The sequence below is a fragment of the Stegostoma tigrinum genome, chromosome 1 (assembly GCF_030684315.1).
Source record: "Stegostoma tigrinum isolate sSteTig4 chromosome 1, sSteTig4.hap1, whole genome shotgun sequence".
Lineage (NCBI taxonomy): Eukaryota > Metazoa > Chordata > Chondrichthyes > Orectolobiformes > Stegostomatidae > Stegostoma > Stegostoma tigrinum.
This window is the reverse complement of record NC_081354.1, coordinates 16,699,491-16,714,872: the sequence shown is the minus strand read 5'-3', so window position 1 is coordinate 16,714,872 and position 15,382 is coordinate 16,699,491. Positions and strand designations below refer to the sequence as shown.

At 46.0% G+C, this 15,382-nt stretch overlaps 1 protein-coding gene across 5 annotated transcripts in view; it reads left to right on the top strand.

The window, feature by feature from the left end:
• The window catches only part of rnf170 (ring finger protein 170), a 56,604-nt gene that overhangs the window by 33,208 nt on the left and 8,014 nt on the right, over positions 1-15,382 (top strand). The window lies entirely within an intron of this gene.

Below are 15,382 nucleotides of genomic sequence, written 5' to 3'. Positions count from 1 at the left end.
GGAGAGGAGAGTATAGGTGGGGAGGTAGGGAGGGGACAGGTCAGTCTGGGGAGGACGGACAGGTCAAGGGGCGGGATGAGGTTAGTAGGAAGGAAATGCAGATGCGGCTTGAGGTGGGAGGAGGGGATAGGTGAGAGGAAGAACAGGTCAGGGAAGCGGGGACGAGCTGGGCTGGTTTTGGAATGAAGTGGGGGTAGTAGAGATTTTCAAGCTTGTGAAATCCACATTGATACCATTGGGCTGCAGGGTTCCCAAGCGGAATATGAGTTGCTGTTCCCGCAGCCTTCGGGTGGCATCATTATGGCACTGCCCTATACTTCCTGACACGCCTGCATTCCCCATGCAGATGGCCTAAAGGCCCTCCGCTTCTTCCTGTCCCGCAGATCCGACCAGTCCCCCTCCACCGACACCCTCATCCGCCTGGCCGAACCCGTCCTCACCCTCAACAACTTCTCTTTCAATTTCTGCCACTTGCTACAGACAAAGGTGGTGGCCATGGGCACCCACATGGGCCCAAGCAATGCCAGCCTCTTTGTAGGTTATGGGGAACAGTCCCGCTTCCATACCTATGCTGGCCCCAAACCCCACCTCTTCCTCTGTTACATTGATGACTGTATCGGCACCACCTCGTGCTCCCCAGAGGAGCTCGAACAGTTCATCCACTTCACTAACACCTTCCACCCCAACCTCAACTTCACCTGGACCATCTCCAACACGTCCTTCACTTTCCTGGACCTCTCTGTCTCCATCTCAGGCAAGCATCTCGAAACAGATGTCCGTTTCAAGCCCACCAACTCCCACAGCTACCTAGAATACACCTCCTCCCTCCCACCTTCCTACAAAAATTCCATCCCCTATTCCCAATTCCTTCGCCTCCGTCGATCTGCTCCCAGGATGAGGCATTCCACTCCCGTACATCCCAAATGTCCTTGTTCTTCAAGGACCACAATTTCCCCCCGTGGTGGTCGCGAACCCCCTCAACCGTGTCTCCCGCATTTCCTGCAACTCATCCTTCACACCCCGCCCCCGCAATAACCGCCCAAAGAGAATCCTCCTAGTCCTCACATACCAGCCCACCAACCTTCGCATACAAAGCATCATCCTCTAACACTTCCGCCATCTGCAATCCAACCTCACCACTAAAGACATGTTCCCATCCCCACCCTTGTCTGCCTTCTGGAGAGACCACTCTCTCTGGAATTCCCTTGTCCGCTCCACACTCCCATCCAACCCCACCACACCCAGCACTTTCCCCTGCAACCGCAGGAAATGCTACACCTGCCCCCACACTTCCTCCCTCAACCCATCCCAGGCCCCAAGATGACTTTCCACATCAAGCAGATGTTCATCCGCGAGTGTGGTATACTGCATCCGCTGTACCTGTTGTGGCTTCCTGTACATCGGGGAAACCAAGCAGAGGCTTGGGGACTGCTTTGCAGAACATCTATGCTCGATTCGCACGATACAACTGCACCTCCCAGTCACGAACCATTTCAGCTCCCCCTCCCATTCCTTCGATGACATGTCCATCCTGGGCCTCCTGCAGTGCCATAATGATGCCACCCAAAGCTTGCAGGAACAGCAACTCATATTCCGCTTGGAAACCCTGCCGCCCAATGGCATCAATATGGATTTCACAAGCTTCAAAATCTCCCCTCCCCCCACTTCATCTCAAAAGCGTCCGCCTCCTCCCCTCTCCCTATTTATTTCAGAATCCTGTCCAGATCCCCCTTTTCTGATGAAGTGTCTAGGTCCGAAACGTCAGCTTTTGTGCTCCTAAGATGCTGCTTGGCCTGCTGTGTTCATCCAGCTCCACACTTTTTATCTTGGTTTTGGGATGAGGTCGGTGGGGAGAGATTTTGAAGCGTGTGAAGCCTACATTGAGACCATTAGGGGATTGTCTTGGGATGGCCTTGCACTTAAGGGAAGTCTGTACTCATTCAAAGTGGGAAGAAGTTATGCAAACACTCAGTGTTAATTATTATGAAGCAGCATTTTTTTGTGAAATGGTCTAGGTGTGCCTCTAAATTCTTCACACAGTGAGTAATTGCATACTGTATCAGAAGTTCAGGTGGAGCATGTTTTGCCTCAAGCTTCGTTTTTCTTTCTTTCCTCCTACTTAGCAATAAGCTATGTGCAAAGTTTCAACTGAAGGCTTGGGTTAGCAAACAGCTAAAGCTTTGCTATTTAAGTGCCAAATAATTACAATCTCCCACAAGAAAAGCTTACTCACCTGCCCCTGACCATCAGTGGTACCACCATCAAAATTTTGGGCATCATTATTGACCAGATGTGTAACTGGACCTGCCTTATTAATACCATGATTGCAAAAGCTTTTTTATTCCAAAAATGTACTTTATTCATTAAAAAATCTTTGTATATGTACGTTGACGCAGAAGTACTTCAGTTCTGCACAGATGCATGTAAAGCAACAAACAAAAATGTTGAACTTTGACTCTATCCCAAAAAAACCAAAAACGTCTCTTACTCAATCCTAATATTTACGTATATCTGAGGCACTAGGAGGGTCCATTAACTGAACAGACCCCCATTTACCTTCAGCAGAAAGACCTCAGACAGTGGTATTTCCCCACTTCGGCTTGGCAGCAGCTGCCCAAGCTTTAGTGTGTCCCTTAGTACGTAGTCTTGGATCTTGGAATGCTTTAGTCTGCAACACCTGGTCAGGGTTAACTCCTTGTTCTGGAAGACCAACAAGGTTTGGGCAGACCAAGAACATCTTTCACAGAGTTGATGGTCCTCCATGTGCAGTTGATATTTGTCTTGGTGAGCACCCTGGGGAACAGAGCACAGAGTCCCACATCACAAAGCTGCTTGGGAAGAGCCTTAACAAAGACCACTGCTGGATGCTTTAACGAGTGGCAGTCTGTTTGAGTTTCCAACCACTTCTTTGTTCAGGACTAGAGTTTGTCAATCCAACCCTTATTACAATACTCCTGTCTACTGAGACAGATCGTTATGATTTCCAGTCACGTTTCAAAGCACAATCTCGGGTAACAGTTTAGTGCTGCACCCAGGGAGTGGAGTGATCTTCAAAGATGTCATATTTTGTCTGATACTTTAAACCAAGGACCTGACTTTTCTTCTGGTGAATGTAAAAGATCCTCTGACATATTCAAAAAAATGTTCATGGAGTTCTGGTGCCCTGGTTAAATATGTTTCAGCATTACAAAAGAAACCTGACTATCAACTCATATATAAGATAACAAAGTGTGGAGCTGGATGAACACAGCAGGCCAAGCAACATCTCAGGAGCACAAAAGCTGACGTTTCAGGCCTAGACCCTTCATCAGAGAGGGCCGCAGCTATGCCTGCCTCTTTGTAGGTTATGTGGAACAGTCCCTCTTTCGCACCTACACAGGCCCCAAACCCCACCTCTTCCTCCGTTACATTGATGACTGTATTGGCGCCGCCTCTTGCTCCCCAGAGGAGCTCGAACAGTTCATCCACTTCACCAACACCTTCCACCCCAACCTCAAGTTCACCTGAGCCATCTCCAACACATCCCTCACCTTCCTGGACCTCTCAGTCTCCATCTCAGGCAACCAGCTAGTTACTGATGTCCATTTCAAGCCCACTGACTCCCACAGCTACCTCCTCCCACCCACGCTCCTGCAAAAATTCCATCCCCTATTCCCAATTCCTCCGCTTCCGCCGCATCTGCTGCCAGGATGAGGCATTGCACTCCCGCACATCCGAGATGTCCAAGTTCTTCAAGGACCGCAACTTTCCCTCCGCAGTGGTCGAGAATGCCCTTGACCGCGTCTCCTGCATTTCCCGCAACACATACCTCACACCCCGCCCCCGCCACAACCACCCAAAGAGGATCCCCCTCGTTCTCACACACCACCCCACCAACCTCCGGATACAACGCATCATCCTCTGACACTTCCGCCATCTACAATCTGACCCCACCACCCAAGACATTTTTCAATCCACACCCTTGTCTGCCGTCCGGAGAGACCACTCTGTCCGTGACTCCCTTGTTCGCTCCACACTGCCCTTCAACCCCACCACATCCGGCACCTTCCCCGGCAGGAAATGCTACACTTGCCCCCACACCTCCTCCCTCACCCCTATCCCAGGCCTCAAGATGACCTTCCATATTAAGCAGAGGTTCACCTGCACATCCACCAATGTGGTGTACTGTATCCATTGTGCCCGGTGTGGCTACCTCTACATTGGGGAAACCAAGCGGAAGCTTGGGGTCTGCTTTGCAGTACACCTCCACTCAGTTCGCAATAAACAACTGCACCTCCCAGTCGTGAACCATTTTAACTCCCCCTCACATTCTTCAGATGACATGTCCATCATGGTCCTCCTGCAGTGCCACAATGATGCCACCCGAAGGTTGCAGGAACAGCAACTCATATTCCGCTTGGGAACCCTGCAGCCCAATGGTATCAATGTGGACTTCACCAGCTTCAAAATCTCCCCTTCCCCCACCGCATCCCACAACCAGCCCAGCCTGTCTCTGCCTCCCTAACCTGTTCTTCCTCTCACCCATCCCTTCCTCCCATCTCAAGCCGCACTTCCATTTCCTACCTACTAATCTCATCCCACCTCCTTGACCTGTCCGTCTTCCCTGGACTGACCTATCTCCTCCCTACCCCCCCACCTATACTCTCCTCTCCACCTATCTTCTTTTATCTCCATCTTCGGTCCGCCTCCCCCTCTCTCCCTATTTATTCCAGAACCCTGTCCCCATCCCCCTCTCTGATGAAGGGTCGAGGCCCGAAACGTCAGCTTTTGTGCTCCTGAGATGCTGCTTGGCCTGCTGTGTTCATCCAGCTCCACACTTTGTTGTCTTGGATTCTCCAGCATCTCCAGTTCCCATTATCTCTGATACAACTTGGAGAGATGCCCTGTTATTTGAGGAGAAGAGGTTGGGTTGGGAGTTTAGCAGAGTTAGTGTGGGTTTTGGAATGTTGGACAATAAAAGGTGTATCTTCAAAATAAAGAATACATTTGTTTTCAATCTACAATTCCAGGTTTTCCAGGGAAACTATGATAACTGCAGCCACAAGAAAAACATATTTGATCCTCCATTCTACACACAGCTTGTTCGGATCTTGCCTCAGACTTGGCACGAGCGGATCACACTCCGTGTGGAGCTCCTGGGATAATTTATTGCAGTTCCCGTTATCTCTATCAAGTCATATATCATGTTTTGTGATATCTTGGTGTGTATAAGTGACTACACTTTAAAATAATTAATGGGAGAAATGCACTTTACGCAGTTTCACTTTAAATGCTAGTTCTTTGTTTAAATCGGAAGCATAATGGAATATGCAGCAGTCATCTGAATGGATACAGTGGCTTTCTAGAGGAAATAGCACTTTATCACCGAATTTAAAATCCACCCCTTCCACTATAAGCACCTTGTGGCTGCTTTATGTGTTAAACAAATGAATATTGTCCTTCATTACTGGAGGAATGGAGTTTAAACGCAAGGAATATGCTGTAGCTGTAAAGTGCTGCTAAGGCCACACCTGGATTACTGTGTACAATTTTGGTCGCCTTACTTGAGAAATGATGTGTTGGTACTGGAGGGGGTACAGAGGAGGTTTGCTAGGTTGATTCTGGAGTTCAGCGTGTTGGCTAATGAGGAGAGATTGAGCAGACTGGGCCAATATTATTGAAATTTAGAGGAATGAGTGGTATCTTACAGAGACATATAAAATTATGAAGGAAATAATTGAAATAGAAGCGGGACGTTATTTCCACTGGTGAGCAAAGTCTCAAAATAAGGGGGTGCAGATTTAAGACTGAGTCAAGGAGCAACTTCCTCAACCAAAAGGTTTTGAATCTGTGGAATTCCCTGCCCAGTGAAGCAGTTGAGGCCACCTTGTTGAATGTTTTTAAGGCCAAGATGGATTTTCAAACAGTAAAGAAATTAAAGGTTATGGTGAGTGGGCGGTAATTGGAGCTGAGTCCAGAAAAACGTCAGCCATGATCTTATTGAATGGACGAGCAGGCTGATTGGGCCAGTTGTCCTACCCTCCTGCTATTTCTTATGTTCTTGTAAACTGAACATATGGTAGAATAATGTGGAGGTGCCAGTGTTGGACTGTCAAAAATCAAATGACACCGGGGTATAGTCCAACAGATTTATTTAAAATCACAAACTTCTGTGGGCAGCCCCTTCATCTGGTGCTGTAAGAGGAGAGCACACAAACACAGAGTTTACGGGCAGAGCGATGAAGGGCAGAGAGATCAAAGGATCATACAACTGGTGTAAGTAGAATGAACAAACCTAAAATGGCTGACTGCCTCCTGTTGAATCTTTAATCATTCATACATTCCTGCATTCCAGAAATTGCAGAAGCAGGATATGGAATTTTATATGGCATTTTATAAATTTCTGTTTTTGAAACGAGACCAGCCTGATTCCATGTTAAAACTCTGAGACAGACGTTGGACAAGACCTCACACCTACAATTCGGTCTCTGAACTGAGATGTCACCTTTGGTATCTTCTTATGGCTTTGCCTGTTTCAACTTTGGACAGTTAGGCAGACATTGATGGAACCTTTAAATATCTCAGGGCAGTGACTTGAAACAGATTCTGGAATTTGCATCTTAAACAAAACTAACAGAGTTCTCCATAGTATCAGAGATAATGGGAACTGCAGATGCTGGAGATTCCAAGATAATAAAATGTGAGGCTGGATGAACACAGCAGGCCAAGCAGCATCTCAGGAGCACAAAAGCTGACGTTTCGGGCCTGGACCCTTCATCAGAGAGGGGGATGGGGGGAGGGAACTGGAATAAATAGGGAGAGAGGGGGAGGCGGACCGAAGATGGAGAGTAAAGAAGATAGGTGGAGAGGGTGTAGGTGGGGAGGTAGGGAGGGGATAGGTCAGTCCAGGGAAGACGGACAGGTCAAGGAGGTGGGATGAGGTTAGTAGGTAGCTGGGGGTGCGGCTTGGGGTGGGAGGAAGGGATGGGTGAGAGGAAGAACCGGTTAGGGAGGCGGAGACAGGTTGGATTGGTTTTGGGATGCAGTGGGTGGGGGGGAAGAGCTGGGCTGGTTGTGTGGTGCAGTGGGGGGAGGGGATGAACTGGGCTGGTTTAGGGATGCAGTGGGGGAAGGGGAGATTTTGAAACTGGTGAAGTCCACATTGATACCATATGGCTGCAGGGTTCCCAGGCGGAATATGAGTTGCTGTTCCTGCAACCTTCGGGTGGCATCATTGTGGCAGTGCAGGAGGCCCATGATGGACATGTCATCAAGAGAATGGGAGGGGGAGTGGAAATGGTTTGCGACTGGGAGGTGCAGTTGTTTGTTGCGAACTGAGCGGAGGTGTTCTGCAAAGCGGTCCCCAAGCCTCCGCTTGGTTTCCCCAATGTAGAGAAAGCCGCACCGGGTACAGTGGATGCAGTATATCACATTGGCAGATGTGCAGGTGAACCTCTGCTTAATGTGGAATGTCATCTTGGGGCCTGGGATGGGTGTCCCCACACCTCCTCCCTCACCCCCATCCCAGGCCCCAAGATGACATTCCACATTAAGCAGAGGTTCACCTGCACATCTGCCAATGTGATATACTGCATCCACTGTACCCGGTGCGGCTTTCTCTACATTGGGGAAACCAAGCGGAGGCTTGGGGACCGCTTTGCAGAACACCTCCGCTCAGTTCGCAACAAACAACTGCACCTCCCAGTCGCAAACCATTTCCACTCCCCCTCCCATTCTCTTGATGACATGTCCATCATGGGCCTCCTGCACTGCCACAATGATGCCACCCGAAGGTTGCAGGAACAGCAACTCATATTCCGCCTGGGAACCCTGCAGCCATATGGTATCAATGTGGACTTCACCAGTTTCAAAATCTCCCCTTCCCCCACTGCATCCCTAAACCAGCCCAGTTCATCCCCTCCCCCCACTGCACCACACAACCAGCCCAGCTCTTCCCCCCCCACCCACTGCATCCCAAAACCAATCCAACCTGTCTCCGCCTCCCTAACCGGTTCTTCCTCTCACCCATCCCTTCCTCCCACCCCAAGCCGCACCCCCAGCTACCTACTAACCTCATCCCACCTCCTTGACCTGTCCGTCTTCCCTGGACTGACCTATCCCCTCCCTACCTCCCCACCTACACCCTCTCCACCTATCTTCTTTACTCTCCATCTTCGGTCCGCCTCCCCCTCTCTCCCTATTTATTCCAGTTCCCTCCCCCCATCCCCCTCTCTGATGAAGGGTCCAGGCCCGAAACGTCAGCTTTTGTGCTCCTGAGATGCTGCTTGGCCTGCTGTGTTCATCCAGCCTCACATTTTATTATCTCAGAGTTCTCCATATCCTGCTTCTGCAGGCAGAGCCATTAGAATATACAGTAGGTAATGTCTCAGGTCAGACACTGAATTGTAGGTGTGAGGTCTTGTCCAGAGTCTTTCTCAGAGTTTTAATATGGAATCAGGTTAGTATTGTTTCAAAAGTAGGAATTTATAAAATGCCATATAAAATTCCATTTCCTACTTGGCAATTTCTAGAATGCAGGAATGTATGAATGATTAAAAATTCAATAGGAGGCAGTCAGTTAGCCATTTCAGGTTTGCTCACTCCACTCACACCAGTTGTATGATCCTTTGATCTCTTTACCTATAAATTCTGTGTTTGTGTGTTCTTCTCTCACTACACCTGACGAAGTGGCTATGATCCAAAAGTTTGTGATTTCAAGTAAACCCGTTGGACTGTAAGCTGGTGTTGTGTGAATTTTGACTTGGTAGAATAATGATTATGTTACTGGAGTACTAATTCAGGGTCTTAATAATCAAGGGGGAAAATAAATGAAAACCTACTTTAAAAATTTTAATTCGGTCTTCTATAAATGGAAACATAAACCTAGTACAGTGTCAGTTAAAAATGACCACGAAACTGCTAGGTTGTCATAAAAATGAGCTGTTCTTCAGGAAAGAAAACATACCAACTTTGGATCTTTGCATTTATTCGTCGTTGTAGCAGTGCTAAGGGCACAATCTGAATGAAAGTTGTTATTATGCTGATTATTCTACTACTTTGATTATTCTACTACTTTCAAAATAAATAGTGGTCACCTTGACCTAAAGGACTGAGATAAGAAAATTGTCCCTTTTTTCAAGTTTAAGATAGTCTGAGAGCCATAGTATTCCACAAACTGGCTTGTCCAAGAGAAAAAAAAACAAAGGTCCTATAACCTAACAGCTTTGAACTTGGGGTTCAGTATAATCATTTCCAATTCCTTACAATGGAAGCAGAATAATAGCAGAAGAAAGAGAAAATAACTGAGGTGTGCAGGTTAATCCTTACAGCAAAGAACTCCACTTTGTTTTCTCAAAATTGTGTCCAAAATGCATCCGAGGATCAGGATAGTCAATGTTTTGGCCTGAAACAGGCCTGCTCCTTGGATGCTGTCTGACCTGCTCCGCTATTCCAGCTTCACACCTGTTGACTCTGGCTTCCAGCATCTGCAGTCCATACTGTCTCCAAGTCACTGAGAACTGCATCTTCCATTCAGCACAACCTCACAACCATAAACCAAGTTATAAAGATACCTTAATATAGGGGACAAATGTCTTCATGTGATTTTACTGTGCATAAACAACAGTTATTTATTTTCTGAGGAAGGGTCACTGGATCCGAAACATTGACTCTGTTTTTTCCTTCACAGATGCTACTGGACCTGCTGGGCTTTTCCAGCAACTCTGTTTTTGTTATTTATTTTACCCCTGTGTCTCCCGGTGTAAGTTAAGAAGGCTGGAGGTATCTGGGCTTAGTTACACTGAAGTATTATTTCTTGGAACTGAGCTGGCTTTGGTATCAGGACTTGTAATACCAGCAGGACTGCTGATGTTGAGTTATCACTTAAGTTATGCAACAGCTTAATTACATTTGCCACCAGCTAAAACGTTCTGAAGAGACTGGCTCCTAAAGATCTCACGAGCTTTCATTGTAAAAGTAATTAATTCATACCATTTGGGTTAAGTCCTGGTTCTGAATACCCAATGGTCATTGATGGGACAGACATTATGGTATGATTTAGACTCTGCAGATCCTGAAAGACGGCACACAAACCTATTGCAAGCTAGTTTTCATTGTTCCTAAAGGATTTAAATGATAAAGCACTTGGAATCCTTGCTGCTTTAGGATCAGTGGATTAAGAGCTGTGGCAGCAACATGGAAGAGTATCAGTGCAACAGAGCACCACAGGCCCCCTCCCAATGTAGGAAAAGCACTCTGTCTGTATGCATAAGCATTAGGTTTTGAGGAAATTCTAGTGGAAAGTACTTTGGAAGAGCCACCTCTGGGTTAGAAAAGCTTGGAGTTAACACATTAACCCAGAGACATTAAATCCTATTTTTTGTCTATCATAGCCTAGAAGTTTGCACTCAACACAGTCCAATTCACTGTCCACATCATAATATCCATATCTGCGCATGGTTTAAGAAAAAGAAGAAACATATCTGAAATGTTACAGTTCCCTTTTGACAGATTGCTTACTAACTCTTTGTTTCTAATGTGCTTTCAATAGTTTCTTATTTACTATCATTTAAGAATCATTCAAACAGTTTATATCTGTTATATTCACAAGTTATACATCTATATAGTTCAAACAGTTGGCATCAGCTATTTACACAATTTATATCTGATATTGACATAGTTTATCTGAACTGTTCTATTTAAGTCTACTGTTTGCAGTCCGTATTTGTGCCATTCATAGTGTCTTTCATTCGGTTAGATTAGGCTGTATCTTTTGTTGGGTTTATTGAACAGTGGTTTAGTCTTAAGCTTGATACAAGTTCAAGGACCATGAAACACTGAGACATCTAAGTATTATTTTTCATTCATCAAATAGTGATACCAGCCATGCAGCACTCTTGAGTTTGGTACAGATAAAACCTGGCTGCAATGTACTCATCAGGCATTGTAACTGTCTTGACTAATCATGCTAGTTTAAGCAAGATTAGGTAAAGGTCCCAAGTGAGGCTTTAAGATCTTCATGAGCATAATAATGGGTCTGGGCTGTTCTTACATTAGTTCTCATAGTAAATGTGCTTGCTGTCAGTTGGGATTTAAAATCACTTGATTCCTGAAGAAAAGATGCTGGCTTTCCTGTTTTCTAGGCTGATGTCTTTTATGTGGGCAGACAAAGTTTGGTATGGCTGTGAGTGCTTATAGTGTTGTACCAAGGCAAATTGTAGTAGGATAGCAATATGGCTTCTTTCATTCCTCACAGGATCGTCAGTGGCACTGTGACTCTCATGCCCTAGATAGTCTGCTTATGTATTTACAGTGAATTAAGAGCAGAAATAGGCCACTCAGCCCCTTAAACCTGCTGCAGCATTCAACAAGAACATGACTGATCTAGTTACTCCACATTTCAGTCTACGTTCGACGATCTTTCATGTCCTTGCTTTTAAGAATCTGTCCATCTCTTTTGACATCTCCAATAGCATTATTAAAAAGCATGCAATCTCTGCCTGCACAGATTTCAGAGCTAAATCTTTGTTACTGTATAAATGCCTACACTTTGTCAGCTTGATTCATAATATTAGATGGTACCATGGGAAACAACACAAGATATCTGTCCTTAGTGCCAGAGGTTTGGATGGGGAGCAAGTTGTTAGATGTGTCCGAAGGGTTTTTTGAAACAGTATGTGGATAGTCAAATGAGGGAGAGGCCATATTGGACCTGGAATTGGGAAATAGGCCCAGCCAGATGATCAAAGTTTCCGTGGGAACTTTTGGGAATAGTGACCATAGTTACGTAAATTTTGGATGCTTATAGATAGGGATAAGAGTGGACTTCGGATGAGGGTATTAAATTAGGGGAATGCTAACTGTAACTGAATTAGGCAATAATTGGAGAATGTGGATTGGGAGCAGTTATAAGAGGTGAATCCACATCTGACATATGGGAGTCTTTTAAAAACCAGTTCACTAGAGAGCAGGACAGGCATGTTCCTGTGAAAATGAAGGGCGTGAATGGCAGGAACGTTGGATGACAGGGGAAGTTATCAGCTTAGTCAAAAAAAAGGAAGCATACCTAAGCTTTCGGCAACTGAAAACAGACAAAGTAGGAAGGATCTTAAACGGGGAGTTAGGAGCGATAAATGGGGATGTGAAGCCCCCATAGCCAGCAGATTTAAGGAGAATCCCAAGGCATTTTATATTTATATTAAGAGCAAGAAGGTAGCGAGGGAAAGAGTGGGTCTACTGAAAGATAAAGGAGGGAGGTTACATGTGGAGCCAGAAGAAATGGGTGAGATCCTTAATAAGTATTTTACATCAGTATTCACTAAAGAGAGGACATGAGGTAGGTTGAGATTATTGAAAGGTGTATGAATATCCTTGGAAAGGTCAACATAATGAAGGAAGAAGTGTTGGGTGTCTTGAAATGCATTGAGGTAGACATGTCCCCAGGGCCAGGTGGAATCTATTTCAGGGTGTCGTGGGAGGCAAGAGAAGAAATAATTGGAGCCTTAACAAATATCTTGCATCCTCTTTTGCCTTAGGCAAGGTTCCAGAGGACTGGAAAATGGCTAATGTTGTCCTTTGTTTAAAAAGGACACAGAGACAATTCAGGTAATTACAGGCTGGTGAGCCTGACGTCAGTGGTGGGGAAGCTGCTTGAGAAGATACTGAGAGACAATTTTTATTCACATTTGAAAATGATTGGACTTGTGAGTGATAGGCAGCATGGGTTTGCGCAGGGAAATGTCATGTCTTACCAACTTGTTTGAGTTTTTTTAGGAGGTGACCAGAATGACTGATAAGGGAAGAGGAATGGATGTTGTCAACATGGGCTTAAATAAGGCATTTGATAAAGTATCTCATGGCAGGCTGGTATAAAGGGTAGAGCCTCATGGGATCTGGGATGTACTGGCTAGATCAATACAGAACTGGCTTGGTCATAAAAGATGGAGCGCAATGATGGAAAGGTGCTTGTTGGAATGGAGATCAATAACTAGTGGTATTCCACAGGGATAGTGCTGGGACCTTTGTTGTAAATGGTCTGGACGAAAATGACAGTGGTCTGATTAGTGAGTTTGCGGATGACACCAAAATTGGTGGAGTTGTAGAGAGTGAGGAGGATTGTCAAAGGATACAACAGGATATAGATTGCAGATTTGTGCAGAGAAATGGCAGATGGAGTTTAATGCAGACAAATGCGAGCTAATGCATTTTGATGAACAGATTCAGGTGTGAATTATACAATAAATGGCAGAATGCTTGGGAGCATTGACATATAGAGAGATCTGGGTGAAAGGGTCCACACATTCCTTGAAGTGGCAGCACAGGTGGATAAAAACCAAAAGAACTGCGGATGCTGTAAATCAGGAACTAGAACAGAAGTTGCTGGAAAAGCTCAGCAAGTCTGGCAGCATCTGGAAAGAAAAAAAATCAGAATTAACGTTTCGGATCCAGTCACCCTTCCTCAGAACCCATTCTGAGGGAAGATCACCAGACCTGAAAGGTTAACTCTGATTTTTCCTTCACAGATACTGCCAGACCTGCTGACCCTTTCCAGGAACTTCTGTTTTTGTTCCTGATTTACAGCATCCGCAGTTCTTTTGGTTTTTATTAGTATTAAACTCACTGCCACGTCTCTTCTAGGCATGCCACCTTTGAAGAAGTTCTGCTCCTCTCTCCGACAGGATTTCCGTTCCAATCTTTCTTCTTGTCGATCGGTAGTAATTTCACTGTCATGCCTGGTGTTGACTGAGTATTTGCTGAAACTCATTTCCACAACCATATCACATTCCTCAGTGACTGCCTTCAGCTCACTCACCTCACATGGATTCCAACTGAAGTTTCATCCCTCATTTTGAATCCTCCCAGGATCACAGATATCTCCATGATGTTCAATGTTTCACGGACAACTGCTGTCACCACATCCTGAGATCCACACATAGTGCCATACAGCATCACCTGCATACTCTCAACCTTTCTCTCCAACAGCATTGCAACAAACTGGCTCAGGGCTGCACCACTCCATAGCTCCACTTCATCCTCCATCTTCATTCGTCGTGCTAACAAAGAACTTTTTCTTTTCCTTTCTGGCATCAAGGCCCACAAGATGCAACAACTCAAAAATACCCATGGCCCCCTGGAACCTTCCTCTTCCCCCACCTTCCCTCTGACTCCATATCCTCTACCAACCCCCACCTCCTGACAGGTACTCACCATGCCTACTAAAACAGCTCTGAGGAAGGGTCACCAGACCCAAAACGTTAATTTTGATTTTTTCTTCATAGATGCTCCGAGAACTGCTGAGCTTTTCCAGCAACTTCTATTTTTGAACGCTGGTGGATAAGTTGGTGAAAAAGAGATACAGCGTGTTTGCCTTCATTGGCCAGGGCATCGAATATAAAAGTTGACAAGTTATATTACAGCTATACAAAACTTTAGTTGGGCCACATTTGGAATATTGTGTGCACATCTGATCATCACACTGCGAAAAGGACGTGAATGCTCTGGAGAGGGTGCAGTGAAGGCTTACTTGGATGTTGCCTGGTTTTAGTTATGAGGAGAGGTTTCATAAAATCAGATATAGTAGAAACTGCAGATGCTGGAGAATCTGAGATAACAAGGTGTAGAACTGGATGAACAGAGCAGGCCAAGCAGATTCATAGGAGCAGGAAAGCTGACATTTCGGGCCAAGACCCTTCATCAGAAATGGGGGAGGGGGAGGAGGTTCTGAAATAAATAGGGAGAGAGGGGGAGGCAGAAAGAAGATCCATCTTTACCTTGGACGTCCAGTCCCTATACACCTGCATTCCCCATACAGGGGGCCTAAAGGCCCTCCGCTTCTTCCTGTCCCGCAGGCCTGACCAGTCCCCCTCCACCAACACACTCATCCGCTTAGCCAAACTCGTCCTCACCCTCAACAACTTCTCTTTCAATTCCTCCCACTTCCTACAGACTAAGTGGGTGGCCATGGTTACCCGCATGGGCCCAAGCTATGCCTGCCTCTTTGTAGGTTACGTGGAACAATCCCTCTTCTGTACCTACACTGGCCCTAAACCCCTGTTCCTCCGTTACATCGATGACTGTATTGGCGCCGCCTCGTGCTCCCACAAGGAGGACAAACAGTTCATTCACTTTACCAACACCTTCCACCCCAACCTAAGTTCGCCTGGACCATCTCTAAACCTCTCTCTCGTTCCTGGACCTCTCTGTCTCCATCTCAGGCAACTACTCAGAAACCGATAACCATTTCAAGCCTACCGACTCCCACAGCTATCTAGAATACACCACCTCCCACCCACCTTCCTGCAAAAATGCCATCCCCTATTCTCAATTCTTTTGCCTCTGCCGCATCTGCTCCCAGGATGGGGCATTCCACTCCCGTACATCTCAGATGTCCTCGTTTTTCAAGGAC